This window comes from Cervus elaphus, chromosome 30 (assembly GCF_910594005.1).
Source record: "Cervus elaphus chromosome 30, mCerEla1.1, whole genome shotgun sequence".
NCBI classification, from domain to species: Eukaryota; Metazoa; Chordata; class Mammalia; order Artiodactyla; family Cervidae; genus Cervus; species Cervus elaphus.
Window position 1 is genome coordinate 58,296,344 of NC_057844.1, and position 18,145 is coordinate 58,314,488.

An 18,145-nucleotide genomic window follows, 5' to 3' on the forward strand; every position below is an offset into this window, starting at 1 on the left:
AACAACCATTTTGTCTTTTTGCATTTATTCTTCTTGGGGATGGTTTTGATCACTGCCTTCTGTACAATGTTAGGAAAACCTGTCCATAGTTTTTACAGGCACTCTAGCTATCAGATCTAATCTACTTGTCACTTCCACTGTATAATCATAAGGGATTTGATTTAGGTCAAACCTAAAGTAGTATCTTCTTCATTGTAAGTCTGGATTTTGCAATAAGGAGTTCATGATCTGAGCTGCAGTCAGCTCCCAGTCTTGTTTTTGCTAACTGTATAGAATTTCTCCATCTTGGCTGCAAAGAACAAAATCAAAACATCTGGTGATGTCCATGTTAGAGTCCTCTCTTGTGTTGTTGGAAGAAGGTGTTTGCTATGTCAGTGCACTCTTTTGGCTAAAAGCTGTTAGCCTTTGCCCTGCTTCATTTTGTACTCCAAGGCCAAATTTGCCTGTTACTCTTGAAAGGACATCATTTTTGGTGTTAGTTCTAGTAGGTCTTCATAGAACTGTTCAGCTTCTTCAGCGTTGGTGGTTGGGGCATAGACTTGGATTACTGTGATACTGAATGGTTTGCTTTGGAAACGAACAGAGATCATTCTGTTGTTTTTGAGATTGCACCCAAGTACGGCATTTAAGACTTTTTTGTTGGCCACGAGAGCTACTCCATTTCTTCTAAGGGATTCTTGCCCACAGTAGTAGATATAATGGTCATCTGAGTTAAATTCGCCCATTCCAGTTCATTTTAGTTCACTGATTCCTAAAATGTCAGTGTTCACTCTTGCCCTCTCCTGTTTGATCACTTCTAATTTACCTTGATTCATGGACCTAGCATTCCAGGTTCCTATGTGATATTGTTCTTTATAGCATCGGATTTTACTTTCATCACCAGCCACAAACTGAGCCATGTTTTCGCTTTGGCTCAGGCTCTTCATTCTTTCATACCAGACCATCTTAACTGCCTCCTGAGAAATCTGTATGCAGGTCAAGAAGCAACAGTTAGAACTGGACATAGAACAATGAATGGACTGGTTCCAAATTGGGAAAGGAGTACGTCAAGACTGTATATTATCATCTTGCTTATTTAACTTATATGCAGAGTACATCATGTGGCATGCCAGACTGGATGAAGCACAAGTTTGAATCAAGATTGCCAGGAGAAATATCAATAACATCAGATATGCAGATGACACCATCCTTATGGAAAAAAATGAGGAGGAACTAAAGAGCCTCTTGATGAAAGTGAAAGAGGATAGTGAAAAAGCTGGCTTAAAACTAAGATCATGACATCCGGTCCCATCACTTCAAGACAGATGGGGAAACAATGAAAACAGTGACAGACTTTGTTTTCTTGGGCTCCACAAGCACTGCAGATAGTGACTACAGTCATGAAATTAAGACACTTGCTCCTTGGAAGAAAAGCTATGACAAACCTATATAGCATATTAAAAAGCAGAGACATTACTTTAGCTACAAAGGTCTGTATAGTCAAAACTATGGTTTTTCCAGTAGTCATGTATGGATGTGAGAGTTGGACCATAAAGAAAGCTGAGCACCAAAGAATTGATGCCTTTGAACTGTGGTGTTGGAGAAGACTCTTGAGAGTCTCTTGGACTGCAAGGAGATCAAACCAGTCAATCCTAAAGGAATTCAATTCTGAATCTATATTGGAAAGACGGATGCTGAACCTGAAACTCCAATACTTTGGCCAGCTAATGCGAAGAACTGGCTCATTGGATAAGACTCTGAAGCTGGGAATGATTGAAGGTAGGAGGAGAAGGGGATGACAGAGGATGAGATGGTTGGATGGCATCACTCACTCGATGGTCATGAGTTTGAACAAGCTCTAGGTGTTGGAGGTTGACAGGGAAGCCTGGAGTGCTACAGTCAATGGAGTTGCAAAGAGTCGGACATGACTGAGCAGACTGAAATGAACTGAACTGATGCTATGGAAGAAAAAAAAAAACTTTCCTCACCATCCTTCAAGGAAATATAATCACTGCTTTTCAAATAATCTTTATATTTTCTCACCTTGTGTTGCACTTTGCTCCACTTCTCTACATAAAACTTTATTCCTTCTAAAATTTAAATATATCTTATTCAAATCATTAAGTCTGTAAAGTCTGTCTCAAATCAAAATTAGAATGAGAAAAATTTCCCCATCTCCTTAGTTAGAAGTGCTTTCTCTGTTTACAAAGCTACTGAAGCATTTATTAGTATAATATATTTGATTTTAATGATTAAAACTAATGTAAATTGCCACTTTGAGCAATAAAGGCCTGCTTTAGCAACCAAATTGCAATTGTTCTGTAAACAATTTATACATACATATATGTATATGATTTATGTACATATATATGTATATATGTGTTTATATACATAGTTTTCATTGTTTTTGTTTTCCATAATTAAAAAGTACAAATATAAAAGTGTTGATATATTTTGTGAAATATAGTAAGTTATATCTACCACTTAATTAACCCACAGGAATTATTCATTTTCATTGTTTTCTAATTTTTTAATTGCTAAATAAAAATAAGTCATTTTAGTTTCTCTCTGTGGGATAGAAGGAACAAGATTATATCCTGAAAATAAGTGAGATATAATTAGGATGCTATTAATTATATTCTATTTTAATGGCTACCCATCAAGACCTAATAAAGCTCGGTAAATTTGTATGGAAGGTTAATAACAGAGAAATTAATTCAATTTATTTCCTAATTCAAACTGAAATATGACAAAGTTTTCCTACCCTCTGTTGATTGAGGACCAAATGTTCTAGCAACAATTTTTATAGTATATTGATGATACAATGAACTGAAAACATTTTATCTAAAAAGTTCATCTATAAAGGTACCATACTTAATAATCATAATATTTTAAAATAAATTAATTCAAATCACATTCATGTAAAGCATTCTAATGAAAGAATTACAAATACTAAATAATACTTGTGACCTTTTTTTTCTTATCTCTAAAACTTCACTTCTTAATATTACTTTCCCAAGTCATTTATGTAGTGTTCATTTTCAGCTTTCAGTAACTTCAAGAAATTAGCTTGAGGGTCATCATGGTTGTCACATATTTGCAGGATGTTCTTTTCTATAAAAATCTGAACAATATTCCATTGTATTTATGCATCACGTCTTCTTTATCCATTCATCTGTTGATAGATATTTAGGTTGTTTCCATGTCATGGCTATTGTGAATAATGATACAAAAAAAAAGGGGTGGTATATATCTCTTTAAGATAGTGATTTCATTTCTTATGGATATACATCCAGAATAGGATTGCTGGATCATAAGATTCTTTCTTTCTTTCTTATGTTTTTTATATTTTTGCGAAGTCTTCCTATAGTTGTCCATAGTAACAGCATCAATTTGCATTTCCAACAAAAGTGTACAAGAAAGTACATGTACTTTTGCTCTGCCATTTTCTATTCTCTGGTAGTACAGAAGTAAGCACGATTCTTTCCATTGTAGAGTTTCTACTTTACCTGGGAAGGCAGGTGATAATGATAACTAAAATAAATCTTATATCAAACAGTGTTATTATAGAGAAAACAGCAGGAGGAGCAACTGCAAAACGAAAAGCTTGCGGGAATACAATTTTAACTAGAGTTATAAGGGAAAGGCTCACAGATCATTTTGGAGCAAAGATCTGAAAAAGGCAGAAGCAATCCAATTGGCCATCTGCTACCTAGGAAAAGAACATTCCAGATGAATACATATTGCAGAATGTGTCTTCTTTATATAAAAATAAGGAAATCATTAATATTGTCAATCACTCGTGTCAATATAAATTGTTCCAAATTTAATATTCAATGGAAATATGCAATCTCTAGAAGATAACTGTTTTCTTTTTGCTATCTGCTATACTCCTAGTACGGAGAAGCCAATGGCACCCCACTCCAGTACTTTTGCCTAGAAAATCCCATGAACGGAGGAGCCTGGTGGGCTGCAGTCCACGGGGTCGCTAAGGGTCGGACACGATTGAGTGACTTCACTTTCATTTTTCACTTTCATGCACTGAGAAGGAAATGGCAGCCCACTCCAGTGTTCTTGCCTGGAGAACCCAGGGACGGGGGAGCCTGGTGGGCTGCCGTCTGTGGGGTCGCACAGAGTCGGACACGACTGCAGTGACTTAGCAGCAGCAGCAGCAGCAGCGTTCTCCCAGTATACAGAAGCGTTTTTCTGTCATGTGATGGCCACTCGATAAATTCTTATGATTGAATAAATATTGTTTTAAATATTATGAGCCAAATTATTTGTCAAATGGAAATATTTGTCTTGTCATTATTGCTTACTTTCTTTGAGAACTACTATAGGCCACAAGTTACAAGACACCCAACTATCAATGGCACAGTAGATATACACAAGTTATACAATGGTATTTAGTTGGAGAGTTGGTTAGGCAGTTCAGTGACTTTATCAATAACATAGGCTTTATATATGTTTGTCACAATATGACAAGTCTGAGTTGGCCCACTATGATCCTATGTATAAGCTAATTAAATGTAGGAGCAAATCATTTCATGCTAGCTGCTCATTTGCCTTCCTCCCTCAAGAATACGCTGTACCTACTTATGCCATAGGATCTATACTTTCACCTTATCAGTGCAGTATATTCTACACGTGACATGCTTTGGCCAATACAGTGATATACCCTTTTTCTGAGAAGATGCTTAAGAACATACTAGTATTTCCAGCATTATTTTTGCTCTTTTCTCTATTCCAGAAGAATATTAAGTTTCCATCAAAGACTGGCCTCCAGGAAGGCTTTCCAAAAAAGGACACATTTAGAGCAAATGCATAGTCACTGCCAATCCACAGTACATTAATACCACATAATCATAAACATTGAAGTGTTGAGATTATTTGTTACTGTGGCCTTATCTAAAAAGAAAAATGAATAAAATATGTTTATAATTAAAATTCAGTGAAATTAAACCTCAGAAATTTTGTGAATTACTAAAGATACATTGAAACCGGTTACTTTTTTCGAAAACATTTGAGTCAGCCAATAGTATGTAATAGAGCTTTTAATTAGATTAACTAAATATTTTGACATAATGGAATATCTGTGACACAGAGAAGACTTTTCAACTTTTAAGATCATGTTAACATTAAAAAAATTTTTTTCCATCTGTCAAATCCTCAAACTCTCCGACTTCAATCTAATCATCTGGAGCTCCTCTAAGTTTCTTCAATTACCAAAATCATCTTGTTATTAATATTTTCTTAAAAATTACCCCATTTGTATTGTAACAATATGAAGTACAGGCATACCTTCTTGAAGATATTACGGTTCAGTTCCAGACTACAACAATAAAGTGAGTAAACATTTTTTTGGCTTCTTGGTGCATATAAAAGTAATGCTTACACCATATTGTAGTCTACTAAATGTTCAGTAGCATTATGTCTAAAAACAATGTGTGTACCTTAATTAAAATTTACTTTATTGCTAAAAAATGCTAACCATCATCTAAGGTTTTACAGAGCCATAGTAAAAATATCAAAGACCCCTGACTACAGATCATCTTAACAAATGCAGTGATTTTATTTTCCTGGCACATTTCAAGCAAAATGATGATGTGTTAACATTTTATAAGGCAAATATATATAATGCAATACAGAAGTAAAAGAGGAGAATTTATAGAACAATTATGTTCTTACCTATTAAGAAAAATTGGAAAAAGAAGTGTTTTTTTAACTTTATTTATTTGATTTTTTTAGAGTAGTTTACGTTTCACAGAAAAACTGAAGGGAAAGGACAGAATTTGCTATATATGTCTGTCTCCTCACACGCATATCATCTCTCATTATCAACATCCCCCACCAGGCAAATGTCCTACATTGGCATAACATCATCACCCAAAGTCTGTATGTTTCCCTCTTGGTGTTTTACATTCTGGGTTTGGACAAAAGTATAACAACAAGTATCAACTGTTATAATATTCTGCAGAGCATGAACTCCTCTTCTCTATCTACAACCTCTGCAACCACTGATCTTTTTCTGTATCCATAATTTTGCCTTTTCCAGAGTGCTTTATTGTCAGAATCACAGAGTATGTAGCCTTTTCAGAGTGGCTTCTTTCACTTAACCTAAGTAGGTGGCTTATCTTATTCTCTTGACATTGACTTTTGCAGAGTAACAGTGTTTTAATTTTAATGAAATCTAGCTTATCAATTATTTCTTTCATGGTTCACATCTTTGGTATTATATCTAAAAATTCATTACCATATCTCAGGTCATCTAAGTTTTCTCCTAAGTTACCTTCTAAAGTTTTTTTATAATTGTGACTTTTAGATTTATGTCCATGATCTATTTTGAGTTAATGTTTGTGAAGGGTATATATTTATAAATTATTTTTTCCTATGTGAATGTCCAATTGTTTCAGCGACATTTTGTTTAAAAAAAACAAACAAACACTATATCTGCTCCATTGTTTTGTATTTGCTCCTTTGCCAAAGATATTTGAAATATTACTGATTAACTTTTCAATGTTTGTCTCCAAGTTACCATCATCCCTTGTAGTTCTTATGCCACTTGTCACTTTTCACAGTCTGATCTTTCCTCCTCATCTCTGACATTTAATAACTCAGTGCCTCAAGGATTAGTTCTGATACCTCTTCTCTTTATCAATTGTTTTTAATCATTTTATACATTCTCATGGCTTAACTATTGTTTAAAATGCAATGGCTCCTAAATCAGTCAGAACCTTTCCTCCTCAGTTCTGTGTTTAACTATGTAATCAATATCACCTCTTGATGTACAACAGGCTTCCTGTAACTTCCAGGGTGAACTCCACATTCCCTATTGCACTGTCACGTTGCAAAGTCTGATTGCAGTGCCTGACTGTGTCATTATCCTGGTTGCTTGTACCAAAAGTCTTTTTATCATCAACCTCTCTCCTCTTATATTCCACAGTGAGTCCATCAGTATATATTGTTGACACTACATTAAAAATATATATCAAGCAGCCACCATTTCTGATCCGGGTTATTTCAGTAGCCTCCTAACTAGTCTTATAGAACTTTAGTACTTATATCCATGTAGTTTTTCTCAGTAGGAGTCAGCTACTAGGTCAAGCCTAAACTCTATTATGGGCACTTAACACTTTAGATCCTTAAAATGACTTTTCACCTCAGACTAAATGTCCATTGTTACAATGATGTACCTAATCTATCTTCCCTCCCCTGTTTTTTATTTTTTTTCCCTCTACTATTCTCCTATTACTCTCCCATTTATTTTCTCTTCTAAGACACACTGGAAGTTTTGGTTTTCCTTTAAAAAATATGGATGGCTCTACATTCAAGGTCTTTACCCAGGGCCTTCCTTCAAATACCGACTTTCCCACCAGATATCCACATGGCTTGCTTATTCCTTCCAAATTCTTAATTAAATGTCATCCTCCCTGTGATAACCCTTTAACCCTTTTACTAGTCCTTTTCTTACTTTATGTTTATCTAGAGCACATTGCCATCTGATGAAATATACATTTGACCCATTAAATTTTTTATTGCTTATCTCCCGTGCCTGGCATATAAATCACATGAGGTTTGGAACATTTACTATTTTTTTTAATGTAATTTCTTGAACTAAAATGTCTCTTACAAAAAAGGTAGTCAAAAATATTTTTTGGTTAAAACTCTCAGATATTGTCAAATTGTCTTCCAAAAATTTTTTCGATATGCAAACTCCTTCCTTATGAAGGTTGCTGTTTACACATCACTTTCATCTATGTTTTGCACTGTGAATCTTGATGGGTTTTTAGGTGATTAGCAAGTAGAAACATTTATATCAGTATTACATTAAATTATATTTCATTTAATTATGAATATTTCCATGTTGGAATATTCCATATTCCAAAAATATTTCCACTTTGTCTCTTTTAGGTATCTGTTCATTTATTTTGCCAACTAAGGCACAGCTTTTTTTCCTTTCACTACTGATTTTTAAGAATTTGAAATATAGTTAGAAAGTCGGTACTTCAGTTGTGAGTTGGGTTGCCTATATTTTTCCATTTTTATTTATTTATTTTCTTTGTGTGTTACTTTCCATGATTGTGCTGTCAATTTCATATATTTTTTAGTATATGTGCTGCCGAAGCGAGCACAATTTCATATATTTTAATTTGTAGTTTTCGTTGCTTATGATACTTGTTTATGAGTTGTGCACACAGTTAAAAAGTAGATCAATTCCTTAAATTTGAATCTTCAGCAAGAGAAAAAGTTTATTTAAACATAAACACAAATGGACTGTGCTGAAGCATACCCAGCACAGCTTCACAACTAAGGTGAACATAGGAACCAAAGAATTTGTAAAAGACTAACTATATTATCTCTTCACTAGAGAATTTGGGAGACTCATACATATAGGTCTAATGAAACTGTCTGCCTTACTGCTTTTAAATTTTCTTTTCCCCATTTTCTTGAATACTAGTTAGTTTTCTAATAATTTACTGCATTGTTAATACTGCTGTCTTCATTATATTCTATTGGGTGATTATGAGTTAAATAATTACAGAAAGATATTATTTATGTGTGCATTTGTTAGAATATTATAGATTTAATACAGTTATCAGCAAATCTAAATCAGTTTTATATATCATTGGATACATTTAAATTTAAAATGTAAACAGTTCAGGAAAATGGTTACTTGATTTTATATTTTGCAAGTATCTGGAATGCTTGCCTACAGACTTGAGTGGAATCCTCTGTTCTACCACATCTTTTGGCAATGTAAGCATCTTTGGAGAACATTATGGATACTGAAAGGGGATAAAATCCTAAATTGAACATCTACGTAAATTCATAGATTTAATATTAGATACTGTCTAAAAATTTGCGTTTGGTGGTGTAAGTATAAACACTGCGTTTGATAGGCATTGTAAAATATTTTTAACCAATTCAGTAACTAACACGATTATAATGTTACACAGTTTTTAGGCAGTAAAATAAGACTTGAACTGCTGCCACATTATTTTTTCCAGTATTCTATGCTATTTGGGCTAGAATCTATGAAAAAACACTGACTTTATTCTAGTATTTGAAGGATATTTATTCTAGTATTTCCTCCAGCTACATCAGAATAAAATAGCCTGAGACTTGTAAGATCACAGAGAAGCAGCCATGCAAAAACTGCATTTGCACTTTCCAAAGAGAATGGAAGGAAAGGGCATTCTATCTGAGAGAGAATGAATTGGACATAATGAAGCAAAAGAGAAAGTCCAGTGAGGCAGGAGAAGAGCATGAGGAGTTTAGGAACAGGTGGGAGCAGAGGGCTATTATGAGAGAACAAAGAAGTATACAGAAGTCAGATCATGAATTTTTAGTTGATTGGTTTGCTTCTTCATTTAACTGATTTATAGCTATAAACACACTTGGTGATTTTATTTTCTTCTGAGAACAGCAAACCAACCTAATAGAATCACCAAAGATGGTAGTGAATAGACAGCTTATGAAAATATTCTTTAGCTGATCTTATTATTTGATTCAATGCAGTAATCAAAACATGAATTCTGTATAGTTGATGAATACCTTCCTTAAATTTTGTCTCATTTGGGGTAAAATAGATGAGAAACTATATCTATTCATTATAAGCTGTTTGAGGATTTAAAAATATTCTATATAGCACTAAGAATGGACAATGATAATTTATATAATAAAAAGGTTTTTATGAATATAAAACTGATAAATTTTATTGCTTTGCTGTAGCATTCTGAATTCTGAGATGAAAGAATACCAGACTTTTCTTATGAGAGACAAGTTACCATCACTTAGTGACTTTGAATAAGTTCTTAATTTCAATGCTAATTTAAATGACTCCATTGTCCTACTACATTGGGGAGGGGGAAATAAATGAGTCACCTTGTTTCAAAATGTGAGTAAGTGTCATCTTTGATATTATTAGTCTCTGCATTGTGTTAGGCAAGCTGATTTTATGTGCTGGCACAAAACCCATGGCTCATAAACTCAACAGAGGTGAGTGAGTTATGATAGTCTTAGAAATACATTAATGAAATTCTGCAAACATCAGTATGGTACATTAGTCTTCATCACATTTGGCTTTATTAAACACACAGATAGATGGGAGGCTGTCATGTACACCAATTGTTTTGCTTTTTCAAAATGACCCAAGGAAATATAAAAGGTTTTCTTTTTTCCAGCTATTTTAATATCATGTGTAAATGATAAAATTTCATAGTTTGTTGATTTAAAGAATGAGACAGCTTAGGATTTTGTCATCACCATGATTTAATATTCATCAAGGATCTATAAAATATTGGACAGAACAGGGAGGAAAAAGGAGACTGCCAAGACACAGTTTCTGCCCTTAATTTATGATTGCTTATTTTTTCTAAAGACTAGAGAAATATAAGGTTTGCTTCAGAGTACATGTTTTGAAAGCCGAAGTTTTCCATCAAAACCAATGGGGCTTAAACCATAGGAAAGGCAAGGTTGATTTGTTCATTTCAAGACAAAGTAGATGTTAAAATGAAGTTATGCCAGCTAATAATTAAAACTTAAATACTGAGCTCATTGAAGGAAATTTTTGCTCTACTGACCAATTATATGAACATTCAGTTTTTGAGTTCAAATTAAAAACATGATTTACAAACAGGATTTTTTTAAAAATGTGGGGTAATATATAACAGATCATGTAATTAATTTAGATTTTGGAACTGAAAGATGCCAGTCACTTAAAAAATGTTCTTTAATATATACCTTAAAATACTTTACTGATTGTATTTTGTATACATACTATAGCTCCAGGACATTCTTTTAACCAGGATTTTATAATAGCATGAGTGAAGTATGTCAAATACTAAACTCATCTTTCTTTCAAACATAGTTTCCAAGTTTATTCAATGAATATTCTCTCCTAAAGCCAAATTTTATGATGTGTATATATTATGTCACTCCATGTATTATTTGTTTCTCTCATACTTGGCAAGGTAAAGATTATGTGATACTACTGGTACCTTCTAATGGAGCATTACACAAATTTTGTCAAGGACAAACTCTTCTATTTTGGCTGCTGTTATTCAATCTTTATAATGGTATGATAGTGGATATTGTTGATTATTAATATCTCTTATTCCTGATTATAATATATTGCTGCATATTGTCTAAATACTCAGTATTATTAGTTGGCCATATGAATACATACTTATCCTTCTATCCATCTACACACACACAGACACAAACACATATGTATGTATACATATATACATGTATTTTGAATATATATATACATGCATATATATGTGTTCATATAAATTATGAATAGTGAGGAGGGACTTTTAAAATATATATTTAAAACTTGATAAGTCATGAAATGCATATGCATCAAGAGGGTTTTAGATTTGATAAAAACAATATTTCAAGGCAAGACATAGGACTCATGAAATTCACTTTAATAATTGCACAAAAACTGTAGAGCTATTTAGGAACTTGTTAGTAGGATTCTTGTAATATTTTAATGTCTTTTAAACTTTCTACATCACTTTAGGTAAGTGTAGATATTGACCTATTACTGTGAAGAGATTATAGAATATGAAGTTTTTAAAATTAATTGACTTCTAAATTGAGGTAATATTGGTTTATAATATCCATTTAATTCATTTAAAAACCAAAATTTATCTTGTCAATTATCAGTTGAACACTATTATTCTAAAGGAAATGTTTGAATTTCATTAATAAAGTGGCAATATCATTTAAGAATCAAACATTTGGAAATAATTATATTTCTAAACATATCTACTAGATTACTATATAAATATTAACAAAAACCCATTTGAAAGTAGAATATAAGAAGTTATTTCTTTAGCTAATTCCAATCAGATTCTGTGCATTCTACTGAAAACAGTACATATCAGGTAGATGATTAAAATTATGTTTCTCTGAAAATTAATATCCAGTTAAGGGTAAAAAATCGACTTCCATACTCAAATATTCATAGTATGCAATGGAAGATAATGCTTAGAGACTGGACTGACCAAAATTATTCATTTGTTCTCTGAACAAAGGGATGAATAATGATTAAAAAAAAAGGAATAAACATGTTATGGAACTAAACAATGAAGGAACCTAGAATCAGTATCATTGAGGCTACTCAAAATAATTGGAAATAATCCCTATATTTTTAAAATGGCAAAAATAGTTAAGACTTACTTACTAGTATATGATCTGTAAATTCTTATTCCTAGGCTTCCTTGCTGCAGTGGAAACTTGTAATCTATATTACACCAACTGGATATACTAAGGCTTCTTTTCTAAGGTGTGAAATATGATGTCATAGAATTCAGGGAGAATGACTTTCTGGCAATCATGGAGGCAGAGTTGCTATTTGTTCTGAAGTAGTTGTATTATTTGAAAGAGATGGGAATACCAGACCACCTGGCCTGCCTCTTGAGAAACCTGTATGCAGGTCAGGAAACAACAGTTAGAACTAGACATGGAACAGACTGGTTCCAAATAGGAAAAGGAGTACGTCAAAGCTGTATATTGTCACCGTGCTTATTTAACTTATATGCAGAGTACATCATGAGAAACACTGGGCTGGAAGAAGCACAAGCTGGAATCAAGATTGCCGGCAGAAATATCAATAACCTCAGATATGCAGATGTCAGCACCCTTATGGCAGGAAGTGAAGAGGAACTAAAGAGGCTCTTGAGGAACGTGAAAGAGGAGAGTGGAAAAGTTGGCTTAAAGCTCAACATTCAGAAAACTAAGATCATGGCATCTGGTCCCATCACCTCATGGGAAATAGATGGGGAGGCAGTGGAAACAGTGTCAGACTTTATTTTTTTGGGCTCCAAAATTACTGCAGATGGTGACTGTAGCCATGAAATTAAAAGACACTTACTCCTTGGAAGGAAAGTTATGACCAACCTAGATAGCATATTAAAAAGCAGAGACATTACTTTGCCAACAAAGGTCTGTCTGGTCAAGGCTATGGTTTTTCCAGTGGCCACGTATGGGTGTGGGAGTTGGACTGTGAAGACAGCTGAGTGCCAAAAAATTGAAGCTGTTGAACTGTGGTGTTGGAGAAGACTCTTGAGAGTCCCTTGGACAGCAAGGAGATCCAACCAGTCCATCCTAAAGGAAATCAGTCCTGGGTGTTCATTGGAAGGACTGATGCTGAAGCTGAAACTCCAATACTTTGGCCACCTCATGCGAAGAACTGACTCATTGGAAAAGACCCTGATGCTGGGAAAGATTGAGGGCAGGAGGAGAAGGCTATGACAGAGGATGAGATGGCTGGATGGCATCGCCAACTCGATGGGTACGAGTTTGAGTCAACTCCGAGAGTTTGTGATGGACAGGGAGGCCTGGTGTGCTGCGATTCATGGGGTCGCAAAGAGTTGGACATGATTGAGCGACTGAACTGAACTGAACTGAGTTGTATTATTTTCTGTTACCCAGTGACTAGAGGCACACATGAGAATAGTGCTTTCTGTACATTGGTTACTGCACCATGTTGTTCTTGTTCTGGTTCAGTCTCTTAGTGGTCTCTAGCTCTTTTCAACCCCAGGGACTGCAGGATGGCAGGCTTACCTGTCCTTCACTATCTCCTGGAGGCCACTCAAACTCATGCCCATTGAGTTGGTGATGCCATCCAAGCATCTGATCCTCTGTCATCCCCTTCTCCTCCTGCCTTCAATTTTCCCCAGCATCAAGGCCTTTTCCAATGACTCAGCTCTTCGCATGAGGTGGCTAAAGTATTGGAGCTTCAGGTTCAACATCAGTCCTTCCAAAGAATATTCAGGATTGATTTCCTTTAGGATTGCCTGGTTTGATCTCCTTGCAGTCCAAGGGACTCTCAAGAGTCTTCTTCAACATCTCAGTTCAAAAGCATCAACTCTTCAACACTCAGCTTCTTTATGGTCCAAGTCTCACATCCATTTATGACTACTGGAAAAACCATAGCTTTGACTAGACAGACCTTAGTCAGCAAACTGATGTCTCTGCTTTTTAATATGCTGTCCAGGTGTGTCATAGCTTTTCTTCCAAGGAGCAAGTGTCTTTTATTTTATTTTTTTATTTTTTCATTTATTTTTATTAGTTGGAGACTAATTACTTTACAATATTGTAGTGGTTTTTGCCATACATTGACATGAATCAGCCATGGATTTACATGTATTCCCCATCTCGATCACCCCTCCCACCTCCCTCTCTACCCAATCCCTCTGGGTCTTCCCAGTGCACCAGGCCTGAGCACTTGTCTCATGTATCCAACCTGGGCTGGTGATCTGTTTCACCCTAGATAACATAAATGTTTTGATGCTGTTCTCTCGAAACATCCCACCCTTGAACTGGAGCCCATTATACAGAGCAAGTGTCTTTTAATGTAATGGCTGCAGTGACTACCCAGTGATTTTGGAGCCCAAGGAAATAAATCTGTCACTGTTTCCAGTTTTTCCCCATTTATTTGCCATGAAGTGATGGGACTGGATGCCATGATCCTAGTTTTTTGAATGTTGAATTTAAGTCAGCCTTTTCACTCTATCACTTTCATCAAGAGACTTTTAGTTCCTCTTCACTTTTTGCCATTAGGGTGGTGTCATCTGCATATCTTAGGTTATTGATACTTCTCCTAGCAAACTTGATTCCACCTTGAGCTTCATTTAGCCTGGCATTTTGCACGATGTACTCTGCATAGAAGTTATGTAAGCAGAGTGACAATATACAGCCTTGATGTACTCTACTTCCAATTTTGAACCAGTCCATCATTCCACGTCTGGTTGTAACTGCTTTTTCTTAACTTGCAAACCAGGTTTTTCAAGAAGCACATAAGGTGGTCTAATATTCCCATCTCTAAGAATTTTTCAGTTTGTTGTGATCCACTCAGTCAAAGACTTTAGCATAGTCAATGAATCAGACGTTTTTATGACATTATCTTGCTTTTTCTGTGATCCAGCAGATGTTGGCAATTTGAACTCTCGTTCTTCTGTCTTTTTTAAATCCATCGTCACATATGGAAGTTCTCGGTTCATGTACTGTTGAAGCCTAGCCTGAAGGATTTTGAGCATTACCTTGCTCGTATGTGAAATGAGTACAATTGTGCAGTAGTTTAAACATTCTTTGGCATTGCACTTCTTTGGGATTGGAATGAAAACTGATCTTTTCCAGTCCACTGGCCACTGCTGAGTTTTCCAAGTTTGCTGGCATACTGAGTGCGGCACTTTCACAGCATCAGCTTTTAGGATTTGAAGCAGCTCAGCTGGCATTCCATCAACTGCACTAGCTTTGCTTGTAGGGATGCTTCCTAAGGTCCACTTGATTTCGCACTCCAGGATGTCTGGCTCTAGGTGAGTAATCACACCATCATTGTTATCTGGGTCATTAAGACCTTCTCTTGTACAGGTTTTCTGTGTATTCTCACGGATTCCCTGACTATCTGGAAAGTTGTTGGAACAATTTAACATTTATCAATATTTTTAAACTATCAAGAGATGGCTTTTACTAATGTGTGTATGAGTTCTAGGCAGAAATAACAACTTTGCAAAATTATTGCAATTAATAAATATTTAAGAATATGCTGAATTTGGATTTTGTATCTGACTTTGTCTGAATTCGCTACTATAGGATAGAATCTTCGAAGTCAAGAGCATCCAGTGATGAACATATTCAAACTCTCACATTTACTCATCTGAATCATAACGCTGTGGAAAGCAAGACTTTGACAAACCAAGGACTACTTCAGATTGCACCAGTTATTTAATGATAAAATACAGCACTCAGTTTTTAAATTCTTACCTCAACACACAGACACATAAAATGGAGATTTTTATGATGTTCAACTTTTTTATCTCCTCCAGCCAAAGTGACGATGCTACTGAAAATCAAATCTATGGTCTAAATCTGCAAATTTTGGAATTATAGATAAATTTTTGAATTTTTAGGTTTTCTAGTGTCTTGTGTGTGACTTTGGTAATCAATTTCAGTTAAAGATGATCTGGAAGTTGAAGTAATTTTTCATGATGCCCAACACATGAAAATCTTCTTACCAACAAAAGTACTCCCCTTCTGCTCATTGTAACTTGAAGACCATGTAATTATTGTGCTTGCCTGAGAAAGTTACCTACTGATAGTAACAGCATTTTCTTCACATCTTACCCTAACTATCATGCATTTTTTTTTTTTAAATTCAGAAGTATATCATACTCCACAAGGCCAACCACAAATCTAATTTAAGAAGACTTACAAATCAAAAGAATACATGTATGATTGTAGTCTAGACAAGGAAATATAACTTTCTATATGTTAAGCTTATAAATATGAGTTCACTTACCAGAGATTTTGAATTAAATGTGCTCCTATAAAGTGGTAGTGATTGATTTCTCAGTAAGTATAGACAGTAAACTAACTCAGTGGGTTTCCACACAGAAAAGTTACAATGTCAGATATTCCTTGTCAAATTGGAAAGGGAAGAGTCCAAGTCTAACAAAGATAGGGATGTTGGAGTGAATTTAATATGGCTTGATGTACACATTTATCATTTAGATATGTTTCTGGATAAGACTTAAAAAATCAATCATTTTAACAGGCACTTAAAAATTCTTTGGTCTGGGGGAGCAAGCATCTTATAAAATAGTCTTTTGGCTGTTTTCTAAAGAACAGAGATGTGGGTCTTAATGCTGTCAATAAAATGTTTTGCTTGGTTTCAGTGTGGATGATAAGATGCTAATCCAGCAGAATTCTAGTACCAGTACTAAACCACCACAGGTAATCTTCTTAGCTACTAGGTCTTGCCTCTAATCAGAATAGAATGATCAAAAAGACTAGTTGATAGCAACTAATTAATTCTTGGTTCCTCCAAAAAATAGAATGGGGTACAACTTGTAGAGTTATATTAGGATTATGTAATTGAAAAAGATACCATCTTATAGGTCTGGAAAGCAGTTCCCTATATACAGTACAAAATCTCTACCTTTGCCTTAAATTCTATTCTTAATCAATTCAAACCCAACATGGACCTCGAGTGTCCCTGAGCAAGAACTATATTATAAGGGATTTCCCTGGTGGTCCACTGGCTAAGACTCTGAGCTCTCAATGAAAGTGGCCTGGGTTTGATACCTGGTGAAGGAAGTTGATCCCACATACCACCAACTACAGATTCCATATGCTGCAAATAAAGATCTCTCAGAGCACAACAGAGATGGCAGATGCCATATGCCACAACTACACTTGACATAGCGAAATCTAAATGTTTAAAAAATGAACTATATTATGACAATACAAGCATGTGTTATATCATCATCCTAACATTTTCTAGAAATATGTGTTATTTACCAAGATAGCTCTATACTTGTAAGTTAATAGAAATTTTCTTCTACAGTTGTATGATTTTCTTGTGTTATATTCACTAGAATTCAGAATGGCACTGAGGTAATGGCAGTACACTATGACTTTCATACTTCAAATATCTTTGGTGGTGTGCAAACTTACTTAACAATCCCTTATTAAGTAATAGAAGTTTATTTAGTATTGCACATATAATATTCCCTTTGGAGTTCTTCAAGACTTGGGGGCAAATTTTCCAGCACTCTCACTCCCGTGACTATAAGGATAAGTCTAATTTAAAGTTGCCATAGAGGTCCTTTGATTTAAAACTGTTCACTATGGTAAGAAACAACTTCTCTGAACCTATTACATTCTTTTGCAAAGTATTCAGTATGCATCAAAATCATCAATCAATTTCACAATAGTTATGGTTTTTGTTGTCTCATAGTGACTATACATTGAATTAATTCCCCAAAGTTTCCTCCTCTTCCTATGTTTTATGTCAATTAGTAATAAATATCACCTTAGCTAATTGAGATATGACTACCGTAATTTAAAACATCATAATCAGTGGATTTATCATTGTCTTAAATCAAGTAGGAATCTGACTCTGAAGCCTTGCTTTTTAAAACAGGCCCTACTGGCAATTTTCTGAGCCCCAGATTCCTAACAAAAGCAACTTCACACAAGGACAAAATGTCAAGAATTTATTCGAAAGGTACAATCCCAAAAGAGTAAGAGTAAGACTATAGTGACATAAGACAGGAAAAGAGAAAAGCATGATGAAATATCACTCTTCTGGCTACTGCTCCATGTGAAGCCTTAAAAAAACAGTGCAAATACTTCTATAGACTCATAA